The sequence below is a fragment of the Neoarius graeffei genome, chromosome 17, assembly GCF_027579695.1.
Source record: "Neoarius graeffei isolate fNeoGra1 chromosome 17, fNeoGra1.pri, whole genome shotgun sequence".
Taxonomy (NCBI): domain Eukaryota; kingdom Metazoa; phylum Chordata; class Actinopteri; order Siluriformes; family Ariidae; genus Neoarius; species Neoarius graeffei.
The window spans coordinates 58493120-58517370 of record NC_083585.1 but is presented as its reverse complement, the minus strand read 5'-3'; positions in this window follow the sequence as shown (position 1 = coordinate 58517370).

Here is a 24251-nt window from a genome sequence, read left to right as displayed (position 1 = left end):
ATGAGATGAAATATTTGTGCAATTATTTCACTAGGAACTCAAGTTTTCATCCCCCTTGGTGTTTGTCCTGTTTTGTTGCATTATAAGCTGGAATTGAAATGGATTTTTGGAGGGTTAGCACCATTTGATTTACACAACATGCCTACCACTTTAAAGGTGCACGCTGTTTTATTGTGACACCAACAATAATTAAGATGAAAAAACAGAAATCAGGAGTTTGCATAGGTATTCACCCCCTTTCGTATGAAGCCCCTAAATAAGAGCCGGTCCAACCAATTCACTTCATAAGTTATATAATTAGTTGATTAAGATCCACCTGTATGCAATCAAAGTGTCACATGATCTGTCACGTGATGTCTGTATAAATCAACCTGTTCTGGAAGGACCCTGACTCTGGAACACTACTAAGCAAGCAACATGAAAACCAAGGAGCCTCCAAACAGGTCAGAGACAAAGTTGTGGAGAAGTATAGATCAGGGTTGGGTTATAAAACATATCCCAAACTTTGAATGTCCCAGGGAGCACCATTAAATCCATTATAGCAAAATGGAAAGAATATGGCACCACTCCAAACCTGACAAGAGAAGGCCCCGCCCACCAAAACTCACAGACCGGGCAAGGAGGGCATTAATCAGAGATGCAACAAAGATACCAATGATAACACTGAAGGAGCTGCAAAGATCCACAGCGGAGATGGGAGTATCTGTCCATAGGACCACTTTAAGCCATACACTCCACAGAGTGGGTGGGGCTTTATGGAAGAGTGGCCAGAAAAAAGTTGTTGCTTAAGAAAACACGTTTGGAGTTTGCCCAACAGCCTGTAGCAGACTCCCCAAACACATGGAAGAAGATTATCTGGTCAAATGAGACTAAAACCGATATTTTTGGCCATCATGGGAAATGCCACATGTGGTGCAAACCCAACACCCTGAGAACACCATTCCTACAGTGAAGCATGGTGGGGGCAACATCATGCTGTGGGGATATTGTTCATCTGCAGGGACAGGAAAGCTGGTCAGGACTGAAGGAAAGATGGATGGCACTAAATACAGGGTAATTCTAGAGGAAAACCTGTTTGAGTCAGCCAGAGGTTTGAGACTGGGACGAAGGTTCATGGTCCAGCAGGACAATGACCCTAAACATACTGCTAAAGCTACACTGGAGTGGTTTAAAGGGAAAAATTTAAATGTCTTGGAATGGCCTAGTCAAATCCAGACCTCAATCCAATTGAGAATCTGTGGCATAACTTGAAGATTGCTGTACACCAACGCAACCCATCTAACTTGAAGGAGTTGGAGCAGTTTTGCCTTGAGGAATGGGCAGCAATCCCAGTGGCTAGATGTGCTAAGCTAATAGAGACAAACCCCAAGAGACTTGCAGCTGTAATTGTAGCAAAAGCTGGCTCTATAAAGTATTGACTTTTTGGGGGAGGGGTGAATATATGCACACTCCAGATTTCTGTTTTTTTCCCCATCTTAATTATTGTTTGTGACACAATTTAAAAAAAAAAAAAATGCACCTTTAAAGTGGTCAGCATGTTTTGTAAATCAAATGGTGCCAACCCTCCAAAAATCCATTTTAATACCAGCTTGTAATGCGACAAAACAGGACAAACACCAAGGGGGATGAATACTTTTGCAAGACACTGTCCAACACTCAACGTAAATCTGACCTGCATTTACCAAAACCAGTAAATATTAAATCAGCTATGTCTCTAAATCAATTTAAAATGCTCATTAGGTCATATTTTTATATTCTTATTAAGGTTATATAATTATGATATTTTTGTTAGTTTCATATCGTTTTCGGCCATAATGATAGTTTTAATTAAACCTTAGATTAATCATATTAATGAGATTATTAAAGATTATTGTAATGTATTTTTGAAATTGTAAATTAGTAAAGTTTTGCTGGGCCCCTATGGATACCAGCTGTGCTGAATGGGCCCCCCTGTTGAAATAAAGTTTATCTATCTATCTATCTATCTATCTATCTATCTATCTATCTATCTATCTATCTATCCCTGCTTTTGTTTTTCACTGATGATTTCCCTGTCTCCTGTTGTCACCTTAGCTATGTGTGTGTTGGCCGCTGAACTTCCACACGTGTATAGTCATTGATATGGTGAAGTTTTTTTGGAGATGTTCAACATTTATGAAAGCAGTCTCCAGTCTCACCACGTTAGCACAATAAGAGATGAAGGTGTACGTTCTCAGACAGCTTCAGGACCAGATGCTTTGGACCACCAGCTCAAATCTAATACACACACTGGAAACAAATGAACAGGGAAAAAACATGGGAAGTTGTGTCAGGAGGTGAGACGTCTGGCCACCACGAGCCACCAGAACACCTTCATCGATTCTACAAATGTCTGGAATGGCACTAGTGCAATTTTCTCTCAGTTCCCTGATGATGATGATGATGATGATGATGATGATGATGATGATGATGATGAAGAGTACTGCCTCAAAGTAAATCCAAAATCTCCCTTATGTGTTCAATGTCCATGCGATCTGGTGAGTGTGAACGTCATATAATATGATTTAGATAATTTTCAACCTCATCAGTGAACCCTCACACCCTATGGGTAGGTGGATGGGGTGGGGTCATCCTAGAACAGACCACACCCACCATGAGAGAATGTTTGATCACACTCATAACTCACCTGTTTGTTGTTCTGTGATATTTATATGGCACACACACACACACACACACACACACACACACACACACACACACACACACACACATGCATAGATTAAGTTCTCTGGGTCAGTCGTATTGGTCCTGAGGGAAAATATGGGTGAAAAAAGAAAAAAAAAATGATATTAAACTTCCGAAGCAGCTGGGACTCTCTGGGACCTCGTATTCCCCATGGGGTCAGAGCTAACACACACACACACACACACACACACACACACACACACACACACACACACACACTTAAAGGCATCATGCATTATGCTCAATGATTGACTCAAAAAATGGGAAAAATAACTCTCTCTATAATTTTTTTTTAAATATAAATAGTATTTTTCCTGAAATATATACTGTATAGTATTTGTGTTTGTTCATTATTTGTTTGTGTATTTGTTTGAAGGTTACCAGGATATTGAAATGCACACCCTGGTTGTCTCTGCAAGGAGGTAAATACAGTAAAATGAGAATATAAAAAAAAAAAATAATAATAAATCTGCAGTTTTAGTTCACTACTGGTATCAACAACCCGAAAACAATCAAACTCTCTTTTTCTTCCTCCTCGTCCAGCACTGTTACCAGGTTGGGGTCTGCCACTAATCCTACTGATCCACATGTCATTAATTGGAGCATAGTTTTACGCCGGATGCCCTTCCTGCCGCAACCATCCCATTTCTGGCCTTGGGAAACAACCATTCACACCTCTGGACAATTTAACCCTTTGATGCAAAACATGGGTCAAAAGTGACCCGGCTGAGTTTTTATCTTCTATATCTTTGCAATAAATTAATTCCATCATTCAGTATCCAAGGTATTCCTCAATTAACTTGTTTTTGATCATCATACATCCTTATTTTATTTTTTTCCTTTCTTACTTTTTGAATAAAAACCCTTTTTGTATCACTACCCTTCTAATGCACAACATGGGTCAAAAACGACCTGCATTCATTTTCCAGGTTATTTCATGTATGGCTGAGTGTTTCTATGATCTACTTTTGAAATAAATTCATTTTGTCATTTACTTTTCCAAATATGCAGTAAATATCTTGTTTTTGTTTAGCACAAATCATCATTTTTATTTTTCCTTTCTTAAGTTATGAACAAGCACAGCTTTTGTAATTCTACATCAAGTTTACACACATGGGTCAGAACCGACCCGCATGCATTTACTCCAGCGTTTGGTGGGAACTGTGAATTGTGCTTGTGTCAGACATTTCACAGCTCAGCACAGCACCCTTTGCCCATCTAATACATGGAAGTAATGTTTTTCAATTGTTCTAACATTACCTTAGAAAAAAATGGATTATGTTTAGGTTCCCTTGAGAGTGAGTAGATTACTTGTCAGAAAGTTACAAGTAATTACTATTAGCTACCGAGCTGTCGACATATTCTACTTTAGTTAGCTAATTTTATTGTAGTTGGCTTCGCTAACTACATAGTTAATAAATAAATAACTGGCCCCAATGACTGCTAAAGTAATTACTTGAAACAAATTATTATTATAGTATGAAGACATTTAATTTTAAATCACACTTGGATGACCCATGTGTAGTAATATAAAAAGTATTTTTGTTCATAAAGTAGGAAAGAAAAAAATAAATTAATGATTTGTGGTAATTAAAAACAAGATATTTAAAGAATACTTGGAATATTCAATCATAAAATAAATTGATTTCAAAAGATAGAGCAAAGAAAAACTCAGTCAGCATGAAATAACCTGGAAAATGAATGCAGGTCATCTTTGACCCATGTTGTGCATTAGAAGGGGTGTGCATATGTTTTGCGTCAAAGGGTTAAAGTAGCCAGTTAACGCTTTGGGGTTGAGAGCTTCTCTGATGAAGCTTGACAGGTTTAGAATGAGTAGGTCATGTATTTAGATAAATATCTTCATGAGTTTTTTTTTTTTTTAATCATATAATCATTTAAATCATATAATCAAATCAATACAAAGTACCTGCAGCTTTCAGTTCTTTTAAATCAAGGCTGAATACTTTCTTCTTTGCCGCTGCCTTTTATTAAATCACATTTGAGACTTTTAATTTGATTTCTTTCAGTGCGACTGCAATGCATGATGGGATATATTGCTTGGTTAGTGACTATCATTGTACACTGCTTTTCATGATGCACTGTGGGATACTTTGAGTGCACTATATAGGGTGTAAATAATCGTCACTAAGGTTTCAGACAGCACTACAAAATGGCGTCCTCACTATATAGTGCCCTGTACAGTGATTAGGGAGCGATTTTGGACACAGGGGTAGTCAAAAGACGCGCGTGCCCGCTTTCGAATGCTGACGTAATCAAGCCAGAAGTTTTGTTTGTTTTGATAGCAATCAGGGAAGTTTGAAAAAAGTGGGCAGTAATCATCATTTAAACTTGTTTTTGTGCAATACTTCGTTTGGAAAACAGTTTTCAGAATGGCGGCACTGACACCTGGCTGATGCTTCACGTTTCAAAGTCTCGCAGAAGTCTCGTGAAGATCGTGCGGATAAGCGACGCCTGCCGTGGACCATCTCATCTCATCTCATTATCTGTAGCCGCTTTATCCTGTTCCACAGGGTCGCAGGCAAGCTGGAGCCTATCCCAGCTGACTACGGGCGAAAGGCGGGGTACACCCTGGACAAGTCGCCAGGTCATCACAGGGCTGACACATAGTCACAGACAACCATTCACACCTACGGTCAATTTAGAGTCGCCAGTTAACCTAACCTGCATGTCTTTGGACTGTGGGGGAAACCGGAGCACCCGGAGGAAACCCACGCGGACACAGGGAGAACATGCAAACTCCGCACAGAAAGGCCCTCGCCGGCCACGGGGCTCGAACCCGGACCCTCTTGCTGTGAGGTGACAGCGCTAACCACTACACCACCGTGCCGCCTGCCGTGGACCAAACGAACTAAATTCAACATGGCTAAAAACCGAATACGCCGATAAGTATAATATTTAATTGCAATTAATTGCCAATACGAGTCACGATATAAGGTTACTAAAACCGAAAACGTAATTGAATAACACGTTAATGAAGAAATAAAGCAAGTTTAAAAATGACGTCAGTTCCCCTTAATTTCAAGACACACTGAATCGTGTCAAATACCAAAATAAAGTCAAATACCTAATAAATGAAGCTGTTGTAAAAAGCAGTTTTAGAACTGTGTTGGAATGTGTGAAAAAAACATGACCTTACCCATTGGGACTTGACCTGATGGGATTAAGAGTTAATTTGATGGGATTAAGAGTTGGCAGTGGGAGGGGTTTGCATTCTTCTCATTGAATAGAATGGAAATTTTTTTTACCCTTCTCGTTGAATACCCCTCCCACTGCCAACCCGTTATCCCAAAATAATAGGACATACTTTTTTTGATGGCCAGTTAATTGTCCAAATCAATGGAGCAGATTTAAGTTTTTGTGCTTGAGCCATTCCAAAGACTGAACAGAATCACCTCAAGTGACTAAAACGGTTCAACACAATGGGTAAGGTCATGTTTTATTCACACCTTCCAACACAGTTCTAAAACTGCTTTTTACAACATCTTCATTTATCTGTTATTTTTTTTTTAAGTACAATCATGACATACAGACTATAGAGATATTATTGTAGCTGAACTTGTGCGGAATATTAAAAAAAAAGTCATGTGACTTTGAAAATTCTGCTTAGATTGATGGAAATTGACAACAAAATCAGAGCATACCCAAATCATTAGCGTGCCAGAAGATACTCTCAGACCCCAGAGGAGAATCTTCTCTGCATGTCTTTGGGGGAAACCAGAGGAAACCCACACAGAGAACATACAAACTCCACACAGAAAGGCCCCCGTCAGCCACTGGGCTCGAACCCATGCAGAACCTTCTCGCTGTGAGGTGACAGTGCTAACCACGACACCATTGTGCTGCCCTAAAACAGCCAAACAGTCAGACAAAAAAACCCAAAAGAAAAACAGGAAATACATCTCATCTCATTATCTCTAGCCGCTTTATCCTTCTACAGGGTCGCAGGCAAGCTGGAGCCTATCCCAGCTGACTACGGGCGAAAGGCGGGGTACACCCTGGATAAGTCGCCAGGTCATCACAGGGCTGACACATAGACACAGACAACCATTCACACTCACATTCACACCTACACTCAATTTAGAGTCACCAGTTAACCTAACCTGCATGTCTTTGGGGGAAACCGGAGCACCCGGAGGAAACCCACGCGGACACGGGGAGAACATGCAAACTCCGCACAGAAAGGCCCTCGCCGGCCACGGGGCTCGAACCTGGACCACACCAGGTTGCTGTGAGGCGACAGCACACTTCAGGTTTTTTTCTTATTAATTCTAGATGTCTGTGGCACTTAGTGGAATATTGTCTAATTTTATCACCCGACATTATTTTTTCAGCCCTGGTGTGCAACGCATGCGTGTAATAACATGCACAATGTGTGTGTGTGTGTGTGTGTGTGTGTGTGTGTGTGTGTGTGTGTGTGTATATATATATATATATATATATATATATATATATATATATATATATATGTGTGTGTGTGTGTGTCGAACTGGCAGGCTGCCTAATGACAGTTTACACACTGAGGATAAATACAGGCATCACACTTAACTCCACAACTAACATGAGGAGGAAGAGGAGGAGAAAGAAAAGGAGGAGGAGAAAGACAAGGAAAAGGAAGCAGGTAAAGGAAGAAGAGAAAGAGGATGAGTAGGAGAAGTAGAGAAGACAAAAGTGTAGAGGAGAAGCAGAAGGAGAAGGAAAATGAGAAGAAAGGAGGAAACAGAATAGGAGGTGTAGGAGGAGAAGGATGAAGAGAAGAAAGACCAGGAAGAGACAGAGGAAGATGATGAGGAAGAAGAGGAGAAGGGACAGGAGGAATAGGAGGAGGAGAGGGATGGAAGAAGAAGAGAAGTTGGAAGAGGAGAAGGAAGTCAAGAAAGAGAAGAGAAGGAGAAGGAAGAAGAGAAGAAAGGAAGAAACAGAATAGAAGGTCTAGGAGGAGAAGGAGAGACAGAGGAAGATGGTGATGATTAGGAGGAGGAGGAGGAAGAAAAAGAGAAGGAACAGGAGGAATAGGAAGAGGAGAGGGAAATGGAAGAAAAGGTGGAAGTGGAGAAGAAATTCAAGGAAGAGAAGAGGCGGAGAAGGAGGAGGAAGAGGAGAAAGATGAAGAAGAGTGGGAGCAGAAGGAAGAGGAGAAGAAAAAGGAAGAAGAGAAGGAAGACCAGGAGGAGACAGGTGATGATGATGAGGAGAAACGGAGAAGGAAGGCGAGAAGAAAGGAGGAAATGGAAGAGATGGAGGAGAAAAAGGAAATAGAGAAGGAAGAGGAGGAGAAAAGGAGAAGAAAGATGATGAAGAGAAGGAACAGGAGGAATAGGAGGAGGAGATGGAGGTGTAAGAAGAAGAAAAGGAGGAGGAAGAGCAGGAGCAGAAGGAAGAAGAGAAAGAAGAGGAAAAGAAAGACAAGGAAGAGATGGAGGAGAAGGAGAAAGAACACGAGAAGGAAGAGGAGGAGGTAAAGGAAGGAGGAAGATGAGAAGAAGCAGAAGGAGGGAAATGAGGTGGAGTGTGTGGGGAGCGAACTCTCTGCACCTGTCCAACCCTGTTCCCATTCCACAGCTTTCTTTCCCTTGTGCTCAGATCTTCCACGTCAGTGATAAACACTCATCCTTCCCGATTGTGAGAGGGAGAGAGACACGGCTAATGCTATCCACTAAACCACATACTCATGCTAGCATCCGCTAACACGAGCGTTCCTCAGCGCCATCGGGGTCTGACATCACCGCACTGCACTGAGAAACAAACTCTGAATGGTCCAGTGGTGTCTCCAGGGTCGATGAAGCAAAATCACTCAATATGGAAGGAAGGAAAACTTCAGGATGTGCAGTTCAAGAAAAATAATCAACAGTAAATTTCACTTTTTTTCCCCCCGCGAGCCACTGCACGGTTTAATCTGGTTTGAGCTTCCACTGGGCAATTGGTTTGTATAAACACTTTTAGTTCCTGTGATTTATTTACACAAAAACTGCACAATAGTTCTCAGGGTGCGAGGACGTATCTATACCCAACTGTGTTTGCACGCAATTGTGCGAATTGCCACATTTATTTTTATTATAACTTTTATATATTGTGTTGCCCTTGACTGTTGCACCAAAATGACTGAAGTCCTGTAAAGTCCAAGAGCAGATAAGCGACTTCATCAATGAAGTGAATTCTGAGTCTAGTTACATTTAATGTCGTATTATTATTATTATTATTATTATTATTATTGACATTAGCCCTGTGATGACCTGGCGACTTGTCCAGGGTGTACCCCGCCTTCCGCCCGTAGTCAGCTGGGATAGGCTCCAGCTCGCCTGCGACCCTGTAGAACAGGATAAAGCGGCTACAGATAATGAGATGAGCTTGACGTTTTATTTTAGACATAAGCTTCACAGTCTTTCAGGTTTTTTTTTGTTTTGTTTTTTCTTTTTACATTTTTGTGCATATCATTCTTCCTGTTAATTTGGTATTATTTTAGGATTTGCTTTTCGGTTTCTAATTTGTCAGAGTATTTCTGGGTTTTTTGTATTTTAAGTTTTCTTTTCTTCTGGAAAGCAATAGATTATACATATAAACATAACATCATTATAACTGACACAGGAAACTGAAGAGGACCCTCGCTGTCACTTTCTTTATCAATCTGCCATGGAAGAGCATGACATCTATACACACAATAAACTCAAAAATGTGTGTGTGTGGGGGGGGGGGGGGGGGGCAGTCCATCTGCCCTGCTAAATTATTAACACACCATTAAAATTTCATCGGCACTAAATGTCTCCCATTTCTTAATTAGGAGACTTTGGGTTTCCCCCACATCTCCTCATATCTCCCTACGTGTCCCCACATCTCTTCATATCTCCCTACGTGTCCCCACATCTCTTCATATCTCCTTATGTGTCCCCACATCTCTTCATATCTCCTTATGTGTCCCCACATCTCTTCATATCTCCTTACGTGTCCCCACATCTCTTCATATCTCCCTACGTGTCCCCACATCTCTTCAAATCTCCCTACGTGTCCCCACATCTCTTCATATCTCCCTACGTGTCCCCACATCTCTTCATATCTCCCTACGTGTCCCCATGTCTCCTCACATCTCCATACATGTCCCCACATCTCTTCACATCTCCCTATGTGTCCCCATGTCTCTTCATATCTCCCTACGTGTCCCCATATGTTCTCATGTCTCTTCACATCTCCCTACATGTCCCCACATCTCTTCATATCCCCCTACGTGTCCCCACATCTCTTCATATCTCCCTATATGTCCCCATGTCTCCTCACATCTCCATACATGTCCCCACATCTCTTCATATATCCTATGTGTCCCCATATGTCCCCATGTCTTCCCACATCTCCCCACATGTCCCCAAGTCTCCTCACATCTCGCTATGTTCCCCCAGGTCTCCTCACATCTTTCTAGGTGTCCCCACATCTCCCTACAGGTCCCCATGTCTCCTCAAATGTCTCTATGTGTCCCCATATCTGAACATATCTCCCTACGTGTCCACACATCTCCTGACATTTCCCTACATGATATGTCCCCACCTCTCCTCACAACACCCTACTTCTCTCCAAGTCTCCCTACATCTCCTTACATGTTTCCTCACATCTCCCTACTTGTCCCCCATTTTGTCACATCTTCCTACATGTCCCCATGTATCCTTGCATCTCCCTACATGTCTCCTCATATCTCCCTATGTCCTCCCATCTCCCATTTCCCTACCTGTCCCCAAGTCTCCTCACATTTCCCTACTTGTCCCCCTATTTCGTCACATCTTCCTATGTGTCCCCATGTCTCCTTACATCTCCCTACCTGCCTCCTCACATTTCCCTACTTCTCCCCAAGTTTCTGCAATCTTCTTGTATCCTCCCATATCCCTACAAGTCCTCACATCTCCCTACTTGTCCCCAAGTCTCCTCACATCCCCCTACTTGTCCCAAAGTCTCCTCACATCTCCCCATGTGCCTTCACGTCTGTTCACATGTCCCTACCTGTCCCCACATCTCCTCACATCTCTGTACAAGTCTTCACCTCTCCTCACATCTCCCTGCTTCTCTCCAAGTCTCCTGACATCTCTATATGTGTCCCCACGTCTCCTTATATTTTCCTACTTGTCTGGATGTCTCCTCACATCTCCCTACATGTCCCCAAGTCTCCTCACATCTCCCTACATGTTCCCATGTCTCCTCACATCTCCCTACTAGTCCCCAAGTCTCCTCTCCTTACTTGTCCACAAGTTTCTGCACATCTCCATACATGCCTCCTCACATCTCCCGACATATCCCCACATCTCCAGACATGTCCCTACGTCTCCTCACATCTCCAGACATGTCCCCACATCTCCTCACATGTCCCCACGTCTCCTCACATCTCCCTACGTGTCCCCACGTCTCCTCACATCTCCCTATGAGTCCTCATGTTTGTGTCACCATGTCTCCTCACATCTCCTCACGCTGCTGAGGTTCATTTTCATTCTACTTCACACACGCACGCGCACACACACACACACACACACACACACACACACACACACACACACACACACTTGAGAACCAGAATGAGAGCAGTGAGGAAATGACAATAAGCCAATACTCCCGTTGAGGACTTTAATCAGGAAATAAGTCATCAGTTGAAAATTTATCACATGTTGTGAGAAGCAAAGATGTCAGTTCTATGGATAGTGTGTGTGTGTGTGTGTGTATGTGTGTGTGTGTGTGTGTGTGTTCCCTCAGGCAAAAAATAATAACAGTGAATAAATAATGCATGGAGGCCTTCTAATATTATTAGTCAAAATATAATAATAAAAAATCAATTCAATTGCATCTTTGAGAAGATAAAGTTATTATCTTTACAGCTCCATGTAATCAGAGCTGACAGAATAGAAAATTAATTCCACTAATCAGTTTTTAGTTTATTGGGGTCCAAAACACTAAGCTAACTAGCTAACCACTCGCGTCAGCTTATTACAGCAATGTTACATCACGTGGGTTTAAAGATGATGCTGTTTATTCTCTAAACACGCTAACAAGACATTACAGGCCATGAAAATAAGAATACTTATTATCGCTGCTCCAAACTGGGTGCCAGTTTCTTAAACTAAAAGAACAATGACAAAAATAAAGTTAATGTTACTTGAAATATTATATTATGTTGATTATTTGTGTGTGACATGATGAACATTCTGTCTTTACATCATGTTGGAGCAGTTTAACATTATAGTGATCATCATCATGCTGTAGAGTAGGAAGGAAAGATAACGGCAATGTGGTGCCAACATTATTATTATTTTTTGTCTGCCTTGCCGGTCCTGTTTCTGCTCCCCTGACCAGGATGTAAGTGTCAAAACGCCCTAAAACAATGACAAAATAATTATAATAGCTGTATTAAATATTCATTCCTTTTTAGGAAGCACATTTATGAACCGCTGAAGACACTGAAATCAGTTTAATGTTAACAAATACTGTACTTTATTCACCAAAGATCTAAACACACACACAAAAAGGGAAGAACAGAACTCCAGTGTGTGCTCTGAGCATTCCTTCTGAGTGTATAGGATACTGAAGTGCTGCCCCCTGCTGGCAGACCATCAAAAACCAACATATTTATTTTTCTGTGATATTGAGACAGAGCTGCATGACCTGCTTCATGCCCAGCACACTGCACTGGAAGATCACCTGAACATCAGAACAAAGCCATACACACCTAGAAAATAAATATATTCAGGTTCTGTCTCTGATTTTTCCCCTCGCTCAGTCCAGTCTGGTAGGCGGAGTTAATGACACTGCTCGTCATGCCAACGGATGGTTTTTGGCTGTGACACTCATTAGTGCTGATATCTTTATGAAGAAAGTGACAGATGCCTGGTGAGTCTCATCTTGGCCATGTGGAACTCTGCCAGCCAATTAAGCGCCACTGCTCAGATTCAGACCGCCACCATAACGAGGGACAGCTTGCTGCATTAGTGCATTAGCTGAGCAATGCTCAAGCCACACACACACACACACACACACACACTTCCATATATAGTATTAAAGACACACCCACTCAGAGCTGCTATTATGTCAGTATAAGGCCTTAATGATGCACTTACACTTCCATATATGGGATAAAAGACACACCCACTCAGAGATACTCTTACGTCAGGATAAGGCCTTAATGAGCATTTCCATATATGGGATTAAAGACACACCCACTCAGAGCTGCTCTTATTTCAGTATAAAGCCTTAATGATGCTATAACATTTCCATATATGGTACTAAAGACACACCCATTCAAAGCTACTCTTGCATCAGTGTTAGACTATAATGACAAAGTTGCATTTCCATATATGGTATTCAAGGCACACCCACTCAAAGCATCTTATTGCAGTATAAGGCCTGAATGATGCACCTACATTTCCATATATGGGATAAGAGACACACCCAGTCAGAGCTGCTCTTACATCAGTATAAAGCCTTAATGATGCAATAACATTTCCTTATATGGTATTGATGATACCCACTCAAATCTGCTCTTACGTCAGTATAAGGCCTTAATGATACACTTCCATATATGGTACTAAAGACACACCCACTCAGAGCTGCTCTTATTTCAGTACCAGGTCTGAATGGCACTTACAATTCCATTTATGGTATTGAAGACACACCCATTCACAGCTGCTCTTATTTTATAGCATAGTTTAGTGGACAGGGCGGCACGGTGGTGTAGTGGTTAGCACTGTCGCCTCACAGCAAGAAGGTCCTGGGTTCGAGCCCCGTGGCCGGCGAGGGCCTTTCTGTGCGGAGTTTGCATGTTCTCCCCGTGTCCGCATGGGTTTCCTCCGGGTGCTCCGGTTTCCCCCACAGTCCAAAGACATGCAGGTTAGGTTAACTGGTGACTCTAAATTGACCGTAGGTGTGAATGTGAGTGTGAATGGTTGTCTGTGTCTATGTGTCAGCCCTGTGATGACCTGGCGACTTGTCCAGGGTGTACCCCGCCTTTCGCCCGTAGTCAGCTGGGATAGGCTCCAGCTTGCCTGCGACCCTGTAGAACAGGATAAAGCAGCTACAGATAATGAGATGAGATATATATATATATATATATACACACAGAGAACAGCTCTCAGCCTAGAAACTTTATGACAAACCACATTTCCACACATGATCTCAAATAGATGCCCATTATAATCTGTTCTCATTTCACTTTGTGTAATTTAAGACACACCCATATTTCCATATATGGACTCAAAGACACGCCCACGCCAAGCTGCTCTCATTTCAGTATACGGAGTTCATAACACATGTACATTTCTGTATTTGGTCTTAAAGACATGCCCATCCAAGCTATTCTTATTTCAGTGTATGGATTTAATGACACACCCACATTCCCATATATGGTCTTAAAGCCACATCTATTCAACGCTGCACTTATTGCAAAATATGCTTAACAAAACGGCTCCTTTCATATTATGTCTTATGACACAACCGCTCAGACCAGCTCTTATTTCAGTATACATATTTAATGATACACCCACATTTCCATATATGGTCTAAAAGGCACTCCCACACAGAGTAGAAGAATATCCGTGAAAGAGATAAGAATATATCTCAAAGGCACACCCACGTAGAGCTGAGCTCATTTCCATAGTTCCATTTATGGTCTTAAAGACACACCCACTCAGAGAGAGGTGCTTTCATATTTCATCTTAGTATGGGAATGGCCACATTTCCGTATATGGACTTCCTGTTTTATTTGAGAACTGTAAAGATTACATCTTATGCAACATGGGTGGTACATAATACCCATAATGCGTTTGTTTACGACACCTAATACGCAGCGTATTAGAAGTGCCACCTCTACTACAACTCCAGGCCGTTTGCATGTTCTTCCAGTCGCGATGCTGTAAATTTTAAAGCACACGGGGAAAACAAATGGAGAGGTTTATGAATAAACTCATTTTTGTAGATAATGTGATTCTACAAACTGTTTACTTGAGATGAGAGAGGGACCGAGAGATTGCTTTGCACTACCCTCGAGTCTATTTCATCGAGTGTGTGGACATCAATTTGTTTATCTGGAGAAAAAAAAAAAGCTGAGAATAATGATAGGAATCTGCTGCTAGAGGCAGGAAGTGGAGGCAGAATTGGCCATGTTCTTATGACTGAAACGCAAATAATAGATTTCTCTCATTTGTGTAAAGAGAGTATTTCCATAGAGATGGCCCTGAGGGAGAAGAAGAGGAAAAGAAGATGGCGGAGGAGAAAAAGGGGCCTCTTAATCCTTTTACCATGAGTGAGAGGATGACAGCGAGCGAGAGAGAGAGAGAGAGAGAGAGAGAGTTATACACAGACCTTGCAAAAGCATCATTACAACACTTCGCTTCATTAAAATACTTCTGCCTCTAAAACGCACTTAATTGACACCCATCAGGAAGTGTATTTTCTGCTTGGGCTTTTATGATGATCTTTTCAGAAGCTGTTTCTTTCTAATGCTCCATTAGATATTACACAAAATGGCAATATGAGCCTTACAATTAACAGTGTCACTGCAAGTACAGTTAATCCAGTACAAAGTTCCTATTACTCAACATGAGCAGCAAGGATTCTTCTTCTTTAGTGTCCTGCCTGATGGCAGGTCCAAGTTTCTAGGGAAGGATTACAGTAGCAGTTTCCCGTTGCCTTCTACCAGATTATTTATAGAGGTTTACTCCTCTCAATCATTCACACACATTCACACCTATGGACAATTTAGAGTAGCCCGGTAACCTAACCACATGTCTTTGGATGGTGGAGGAAACTGGAGCACCAGGAGGAAACCCACACAGGTATGAGGAGAACATGCAAACTCCAGACAGAAAGGCCCTGTTGGCTATGAGGTTCTAACCCAGAACCTTCTTGCTTCCTACTGTGTAACGGAGGAATTCATTTATTTACAAAACAAAAAAAGCTAATTTGATTTACAAAAAAAAACAGTTTAATATAACTGTACAAGTCAAGTCAAAGTCCCACCCACACCAGGAACTGGTCTTCCCAGGCAGTCTCCTGTCCCAGTACTAACCAGTTCTTGAGATGCATGGGTGCAGCGCCGATCTCCATGTCTATAGCCCGCAGCCTCTTGCCAATATAGCTAGGGTTACCATACCATACCTAGTGGTAACCTCTGGTAACCACAAGAGTCTGACTCCCTGAATGTCTTTGGATGGTGGGGGAAACTTCACAGACATGAGGAGAACATGCAAACTCCACACAGAAAGAGCTTGAACCCAGAACCTTCTTGCTGTGAGGTGACAGTGCTGACCACTGCACCACTGTGCCACCCCAGCAAGGATTATATGATTTAAAAAAAAAAAAAGTGTGAAACTAGAAGGGTACTCGGTAGAGTGTATACTGGCACCAAGCCACATATTTGAATTTGCATCAAAATTTAATTAATTATTCCTTGGCCCATGGTCCACCTTTCCTCAAAATCCATTCACTACTTTCAGTTACATTGGGAACAGCCAATCAACCAACCAACCCACCAACCAACCAACCAACCAACCAACCAACCAACCAACCAACCAGAGGCAAAAACAAAGTTGGCAGCTGTAAACATCATTTTAAAAAGTGCTTAATTAGTTAATTTTCTGTTCCAGTGTAATTTACAGAACGTTTACCCTAAACCTAAACAGTTTTCCAGTAGGCCAAAATTCCTGTCTATGATTTGCCACTTCCTGCTCAACTGTCTCCAGGAATATTTCATCAATAGCTACTCTCGCCAGGTTTTCTAAAATAGGCCGACGACCACAAGAATGCAAGAATTCATTGGGTCTACACAAAGCCCGGACCTCAATCCCTTTGAATACCTTTCAGATGAATTGGGACACCAAAAGCAAACCAGGCCTTCTTCCCCAATATGACTGCCTGCCCTCACTAATGCTCTTGTGGATGAATAGACAAATCCACAAAGCCATGCTCCAAAATCTAATGAAAAGCCTTCCCACAAGTAAGGAGGAGATTATTATACCAGGGAAGGGGGGGACCAACTTCAGATTACTGCCTGTGGTTTTGGAAAGGGATGTTCAACCAGCACATGTGGGTGTCATGGTCAGGTGTCCATAGTGTATAATATCTCCAGCAGGTTCTGGGTCAGACTCATGGGACTTGATTCTTTGGGTCACTACCCATTGCTCATGACCACAGGTCAGGAGAGGGATGTAAATTAAGTGATACACACAGAGGTTTAACATCTGGGAGGAAAGTTAAGAGTGGTAGTCCAAATTTCCCATGCTTTTCCCATTCAACGTTCCAGCATTCCAAGGTGGGGGAAGCCATGGCCTAATGGCTTGAGAAGCAGCTTTGGGACCAAAAGGTTGCTGGTTTGATTCTCTGGACCAGCAGGAATGGCTGAAGTGCCCTTGAGCAAGGCACCTAACCCCCAGGTTGCTCTGGGTATGTTGTACGTCGCTCTGGATAAGAGCGTCTGCTAAATGCCATTAATGTAATGTAAAGTATAAATGTTACCTCTGATGCCGTTTGGGTTTGTGTCCTTCATCAGTGGTGGCGGTTGTTGTTCACCTCCTATTTCAAATTAATCCCTGCTCGTGTATATTGATAACAAAATTAATCTGGTTCCTTTACAACCCAGGCTCTCATTTTGCTGCACAGAGCCCAGCCAGTTCTCAGGCATTTTGTTAAAGATGGCTTAAGTGCCAGAACTGAGGCGTTTGTCTAATTAACTTCTCATCTAGTTGTCATTAGACGACTGCTAGATGTTGCAATTAGGATAATCAGGCTTAAACGGTAAAGATATTTTCCTATAATATATATGCAAATGAGAAACGATGGACATGCTTATCATATTGAAGCAGTGCTGCTGCTATATTGTGTAGTTTTCAAACTTGGATGCATTAAAAAAAATCCCATGAAAATCATCTTTTTAGTCCAACAACAAGCATTTCATGTTTCAGTAGAAACGAAAAGGTCTTCAGAAAAGGGTATTGAAATGTCAGCGTAGGCTGAAGATTAGATGGTCGTCTCCCAGAACAATGAAACTGGGTTAATTAATGCGGCTTTTCCTCTGGCCCGGCTCGGAAACACGTGACACCTGAGATCCAGACGTCACAACTCAGCCACGCACTGCCTACAAGCTTCTGCATTGTGATCGTCTATTTAACCGTGCTTTATTTTTCTCTCTCCTTCAGCTGTATTATTTATAATTGCCTGCATTTGCACTTACAGCAGATAGATCACCGGGGCGAGGCCATTAGTTTATAATATGTGAGGCATTTCTCACCGTTACTCAACTCCAAATAGTGTTTGCATGACATCTCGGCTGAACAATGGAGCCGTGTGCGGGCAGCGAGCTCCAGAGAGAAGAGATATCGCCTGGGAATGAGAAAGATGACAATGTAATATCAATACTGTGATGTATTACTTCATACTTTTGAGGGTATTGTCGTTACTTTGATGATATGGACCTTCTCGATCAAGTGGTGTTGATTAACTTGAACATTTCTATGGCAACAATAATTCACAGGAACTTATCATGAACACCTTATGTAATACATTCGATATTTTTTTATTTTGTTTTAATAATCCTGTTTTTATTTAACAAAGAAACATGTCTAAACGTTGATATAGTGAAGCTTTCTGTGTAGGAGATGTTTAACAATCAAATGAGAATCAAGAGAGAAAAAAAACAAGAGTCTGGAACAACTCTTTATTCTGTCTGTATTCACTGGATATGAACAATTGCACACTCCGATTGGCTACTCTACTACTAGGATATTAGCTCATATACCATGAGAAGAGAAAAACAAAATGGCAGAGCGTGTGGTTGAACCAACCAAGGATGAAATAAAAACTCTACCCGAAAACAACCCCCCCAAAATTGTTAAGTATTTAAAAAGAAACAGAAATAGCTAAGAATAAACTTGTTTGTTCTTATTTTTTTCCGCAATATCTCCTGTTCCACACTCCAGTCCAGTCGGTGGCGGTAATGTACCTTTAAGTTGGTTTGCCAACTGCCAAAAAAAAAAAACTGAAGAAGAAGAAAAAAAAGAAAACCCCAAAAAACATAAAAGCAAAGCAACAAAATATGGAATGAAAGTATTTGATGGTAAGAACATTTTATTTAATTTTTCGAGAATTATCATAATCATATTTTTCACAAATTGCTCCTGTCATTTCACTGGTTCATTTACATTCTATGCAGAAATGATTTTGTAGGACCTTTTGTATAAAAAGTTTTTATTTATCTAATTTGCAAAAAAATAAAAATGCTCTGTTTCTCAAAATCCAGTGAATATGGAAAGAATAAAGCAGTTATTCCACTCAATCTCGTCATACATGGATTATAGACAACTCGGTGCTATGCGCCTCGTTGGGTATCAGCTCATGTACGGCTCAATTTCATGGAATAGCTGTTATATAGCTGCTGTAATGTAAGTGACAACAGGAACTAACTTGTTTTCAATGATAACAGTAACTCTGCTTCATGACACCAGCCCGTCGTTGATTATTTTCCGTTGATTTTTTTTTCTCTCTATGCTCTCACGGAAGGCGGTTGCATTTCTCTGCTCTCCTCTCCTCTCCTCTCCTCTCCTTTTTTTTCCTGCTTGTGCTCTTTGTTTCGTCTCGTCTGCCTATACTTTTTTTTTTGAGAGACTCTCTCCGCATTGAATTTCTAAACTATAAAAGCATGGATTTGATAAACTGGTCTCCTAACGAAATTGACACAGTTTTCTCGATGAGAAGCCTGGGTTCAGGGGAACCCGCCTGTCCTGCCAGAACGTCTGTGGAGGACATTGAAGATATCTACCTATTTGGAACCATGATTACCGGACTTTTGCTGATTGGATTAGGCATTGCCCTGGTATATTGAAGAAACCAGACAATGGTGACAGCTGTTCAAAGCACCACAAAGCTGCCCGATATGATTGAAGTGGTGGGCAAAGCTGTCGGCACTCAGACTGTGGCTATTAGAACTTGAACCACAACATGGTTGTCATCTTGGAGACGCTTTCGGCTTTGCAAGGAATAAGTATTCATCTCATCTCATTATCTCTAGCTGCTTTATCCTGTTCTACAGGGTCGCAGGCAAGCTGGAGCCTATCCCAGCTGACTACGGGCGAAAGGCGGGGTACACCCTGGACAAGTCGCCACCATTCACATTCACACCTATGGTCAATTTAGAGTCACCAGTTAACCTAACCTGCATGTCTTTGGACTGTGGGGGAAACCGGAGCACCCAGAGGAAACCCACGCGGACACGGGGAGAACATGCAAACTCCGCACAGAAAAGCCCTCGCTAGCCAAGGGGCTCGAACCCGGACCTTCTTGCTGTGAGGCGACAGCGCTAACCACTACACCACCGTGCCACCAGAATAAGTATTTCGGAGACCAAATTTAATTGAACAGAATGGACGAAATGGACAGATATGGATGAGTGGTGTGGACGTGTAAAGACTGCGTCTGTTCGAAAGACCAAACAATCTCTATCTTATCGACATTCGGCTCCCTGAACAGCACCAGCCCCGATCAAGGCCATTGCTGGGGCAACATTTCCCCCAGAAGGTCACTGCTGGGAGACACTCTCGCATTCTTTGCATTCCTTCCCCAATTTTCCGTGGTCGCCGTTTTTCACCCCCAGTGTGACAAGCGGGTGTGTGACCAGTGCCCTCATGGCTGCAGGAGCAGATGGCTGTTTGCTTGCGCTGGGTTACCTCTACCTCTCCCCTCCCCTCCTACCCCCTTACCCCCTCCCCCCACCCCTGATTGCCCCCTCCTTTCCCCCTTTCCCCCCCTCAAGTCCCGTGTTTTAAAGTGTACTTGTGTTATTGTGTGCTTATGTGCGGAGGTTTTTTAAATGCTCCCACACTGTACTCCTGATAGGAGCATAGTGTGTGGGGGGGTCTTTTTTTTCCTCATCGTTCCTCATGTTACTACTGTGTTTCTTTTTCTTTTATCCCTGTCTTCCTGTCCTGTTCCCCCTCTGTAAGGACAGCTTGATGGTCAATTTCACTGGTACAGTGACAATAAAGGGTCCATTCCATTCCATTCCATAACGGCATATCCCGAAGGATCCTTAACTAATATACAATACCAGATCATTTTTGTTATTGTGTTATTTGTAATAATGATGAAACAGTTCTTAAACAGGCGGCACGGTGGTGTAGTGGTTAGCGCTGTCGCCTCACAGCAAGAAGGTCCTGGGTTCGAGCCCCGGGGCCGGCGAGGGCCTTTCTGTGTGGAGTTTGCATGTTCTCCCCGTGTCCGCGTGGGTTTCCTCCGGGTGCTCCGGTTTCCCCCACAGTCCAAAGACATGCAGGTTAGGTTAACTGGTGACTCTAAAATTGACCGTAGGTGTGAATGTGAGTGCGAATGGTTGTCTGTGTCTATGTGTCAGCCCTGTGATGACCTGGCGACTTGTCCAGGGTGTACCCCGCCTTTCGCCCGTAGTCAGCTGGGATAGGCTCCAGCTTGCCTGCGACCCTGTAGAAGGATAAAGCGGCTAGAGATAATGAGATGAGATGAGATGAGTTCTTAAACATAACATGTGAAATAAATGCTGCAAATGAATTAAAAGCATGCCCATTTTGGTTGAGTTTTGTTGTACTTTTGCATCCAACAATAAAAGTTCTCTTGATACTTTCTTCCAAAACACATTCCCAGTTCTAATCTCCGGAGGGAATACCGGTGCTAATATCAGTCTCGCGTTTATTTTCTACAGGTTTATATCCATCTCTAAACTCCTGCTGGATATTAAAGCGCCTGCTATTGGCCGATGACTGATCGTCTTTGCGTGCTCGTTATTTACATTAGTGTCCCAATTACTCAATGCAGCCACAGCCCAAGGGCGCAATAAAGCTCCCACACAGTGGGGAATGTTCTCGGCCCATCGCCGCTAATGTAATCTATATGTTTCCTAACACTACACGTCTCTCTCTTACTCTGTCGCTCTAATATCATGGCTGGGAGGGGAAGAGAAGCAAATTTGTCGTAATATCCAAAGTGCTATTTGTGGAGTCGGAGTGGATGGAAGTAAATAGTGGATTGATGAATCCAAGACTGCAGTGTTAAACCCTGCTGCTTCTTTGTTCATAATACATTCTAGGTATCATAGAACAAGAACAAAGACGTGGTCTGGAACAGTTCTATGTCCACACCCTGTGGTGTCTCCATCTTCCATCCTTGTCATGGCAAATAGAAATGAACTGGTTCATCCCATCTCCAACGTCTCGCTCAGAATGTAAGATTTATTGGACGATCTGAAAGCAAATATTTCACACAGGCTAATATCCCACTCCATGAGTCTCGGCATTAAGACCAAGCCGTGAAGAAGGTGGCTCTCTTTTAGCTCTCGCTAATCAATCAAAAGCAGACAGGAAGTGACAACCCGCTCAGAGACCAACTCCTTTCCCATTATGCCCACAAATCATTTATCAGCCATCCTTTTATGGTACCCTTTATTTTTATTGTATATCAGTGATATTATTAAATCTTCAGATATTTTAATTTTTCCCCCTCCCCGAGTTGTGCTGCTAAAGATCTGAAACTTTTTGAATCTATGGCTAACAAGGAAATATTTTTCACCCTCACCAAAGAAAAAATAGTTTAGATATTAGTATAAAAAAATTCCTGATTCTTTATTTCAGTGATTTATAGCATTAGAAAAAAAAGGAATTGGTCAAATGTTTGGGTTTGTTGATAGATAGGATGCTTTCTCAGAAAAAAAAAACAATTATATTGATTATAATGACAGTTCCATCATTCTGTCGCTAAACGAACAGCTGATCACACCGAGGTGCTCGCTGACCGCCGATATTTATTAGTTTGGTCCTGCGTTTCCTTTATTTCGTATATAACGTAACGTCTTTTCTTCTTCTAACTTTCCGTTACTGTAGTCGGTCTTTCACGTTTCATTCGCACACTCACATCCTCCATTTTTCTCTCCTGTTTCAAATTTGTATCCCACAATGTCTTGCGGGCGGCACGGTGGTGTAGTGGTTAGCGCTGTCGCCTCACAGCAAGAAGGTCCAGGTTCGAGCCCCGTGGCCGGCGAGGGCCTTTCTGTGCGGAGTTTGCATGTTCTCCCCGTGTCCGCGTGGGTTTCCTCCGGGTGCTCCGGTTTCCCCCACAGTCCAAAGACATGCAGGTTAGGTTAACTGGTGACTCTAAATTGACCGTAGGTGCGAATGTGAGTGTGAATGGTTGTCTGTGTCTATGTGTCAGCCCTGTGATGACCTGGTGACTTGTCCAGGGTGTACCCCGCCTTTCGCCCGTAGTCAGCTGGGATAGGCTCCAGCTTGCCTGCGACCCTGTAGAACAGGATAAAGTGGCTACAGATAATGAGATGAGATGAGACAATGTCTTGCATGAACGGGGAAAGCCCATCATGTGATGCATGACATAGTATCTTGAATTGCATCATGGTGAAGCCGGAAAAAATAGTGGAGGATTTAGGGCCACATGGCCTTAAATTCATTAATTGTTCTGTTCGAAAAAAAAAAAATCCTAATAAAATTGGAAGTCTGATTTGAATTCAGTAGCTTTCGGTCCACTAAACAAAAATAATTGGGTGTTGGGGAAAATTCTTTTTATGACCTAAACACTTGAAAAATCTGAAAGGCAGGCTACCTTTAAGAGTATTAGGGAAAGTGCTATTCCATTATTTATGAAAACTAATATTCCTAAATTAAATATAATGTTTTGCCAGTCAATTGGAAATTTGGTGCATGATGTGGTTAATAAGAAAGCTCCTCCCAATTTATGTAAACTTTTTGGAGCAATTTCTGATTTTCATTCTTACAACACTCGCTCTTCTGCAGCCCGTAAGTTGTACACTCAAGAGTCAAGAATTAACATTCAGTTGAACTCTATTTCATGTTTAGGTGTACGCTTCCACTTATGAATGTTATTCCACTCTATTTTAACTTACAGTAGGCGTATCAGACGCTCGCTGGCCATGCTGTGAAAATTGTCCATCCAGACGCTCATCTAAGTTTCCAAACCTGTCATTGCTTAACTCTTGAATATTTTCTATCGTGAATACTCTCATTAAAAAGTTTATAATCTCTGCTTTCCAAAGAAATGTACAGTATTTGGTTAAGATCTGTTCAGTACTTTGGGAGTAACAGCAGGTTGAAGTTGCTATAACAGAGTAAAAACTCTGCTCGCGGGACGTTGGGAAACTGACAGTGCTTTTCTTTTTGAGTCACGGGAAAGTGCTCAGGCTCTCTCTCTCTCTCTCTCTCTCTCTCTCTCTCTCGATCGGTTTCCCATTGGATTACATCAATATCAATCAGATCACTTTTACAGGGATGATGTTATGATTCTTGGGAGACTTTGAAGTGAGTTTTCGTAGCTTTACCTACTTATTTTTTTCAAATCAAACGTATTCCTGTGAATAAATAACTATTTTAGAATATAACTGGAGTTGTTTTGATGAAAAATATTGAGATCTTAGTGGTCGGAATGAGATAAAAAACAAAACAAGACAAAACTGGAAGTCAGAAACGCGAGTGTCAATTTCAGTTCAGTTAATGTGAATTGTTTATTGG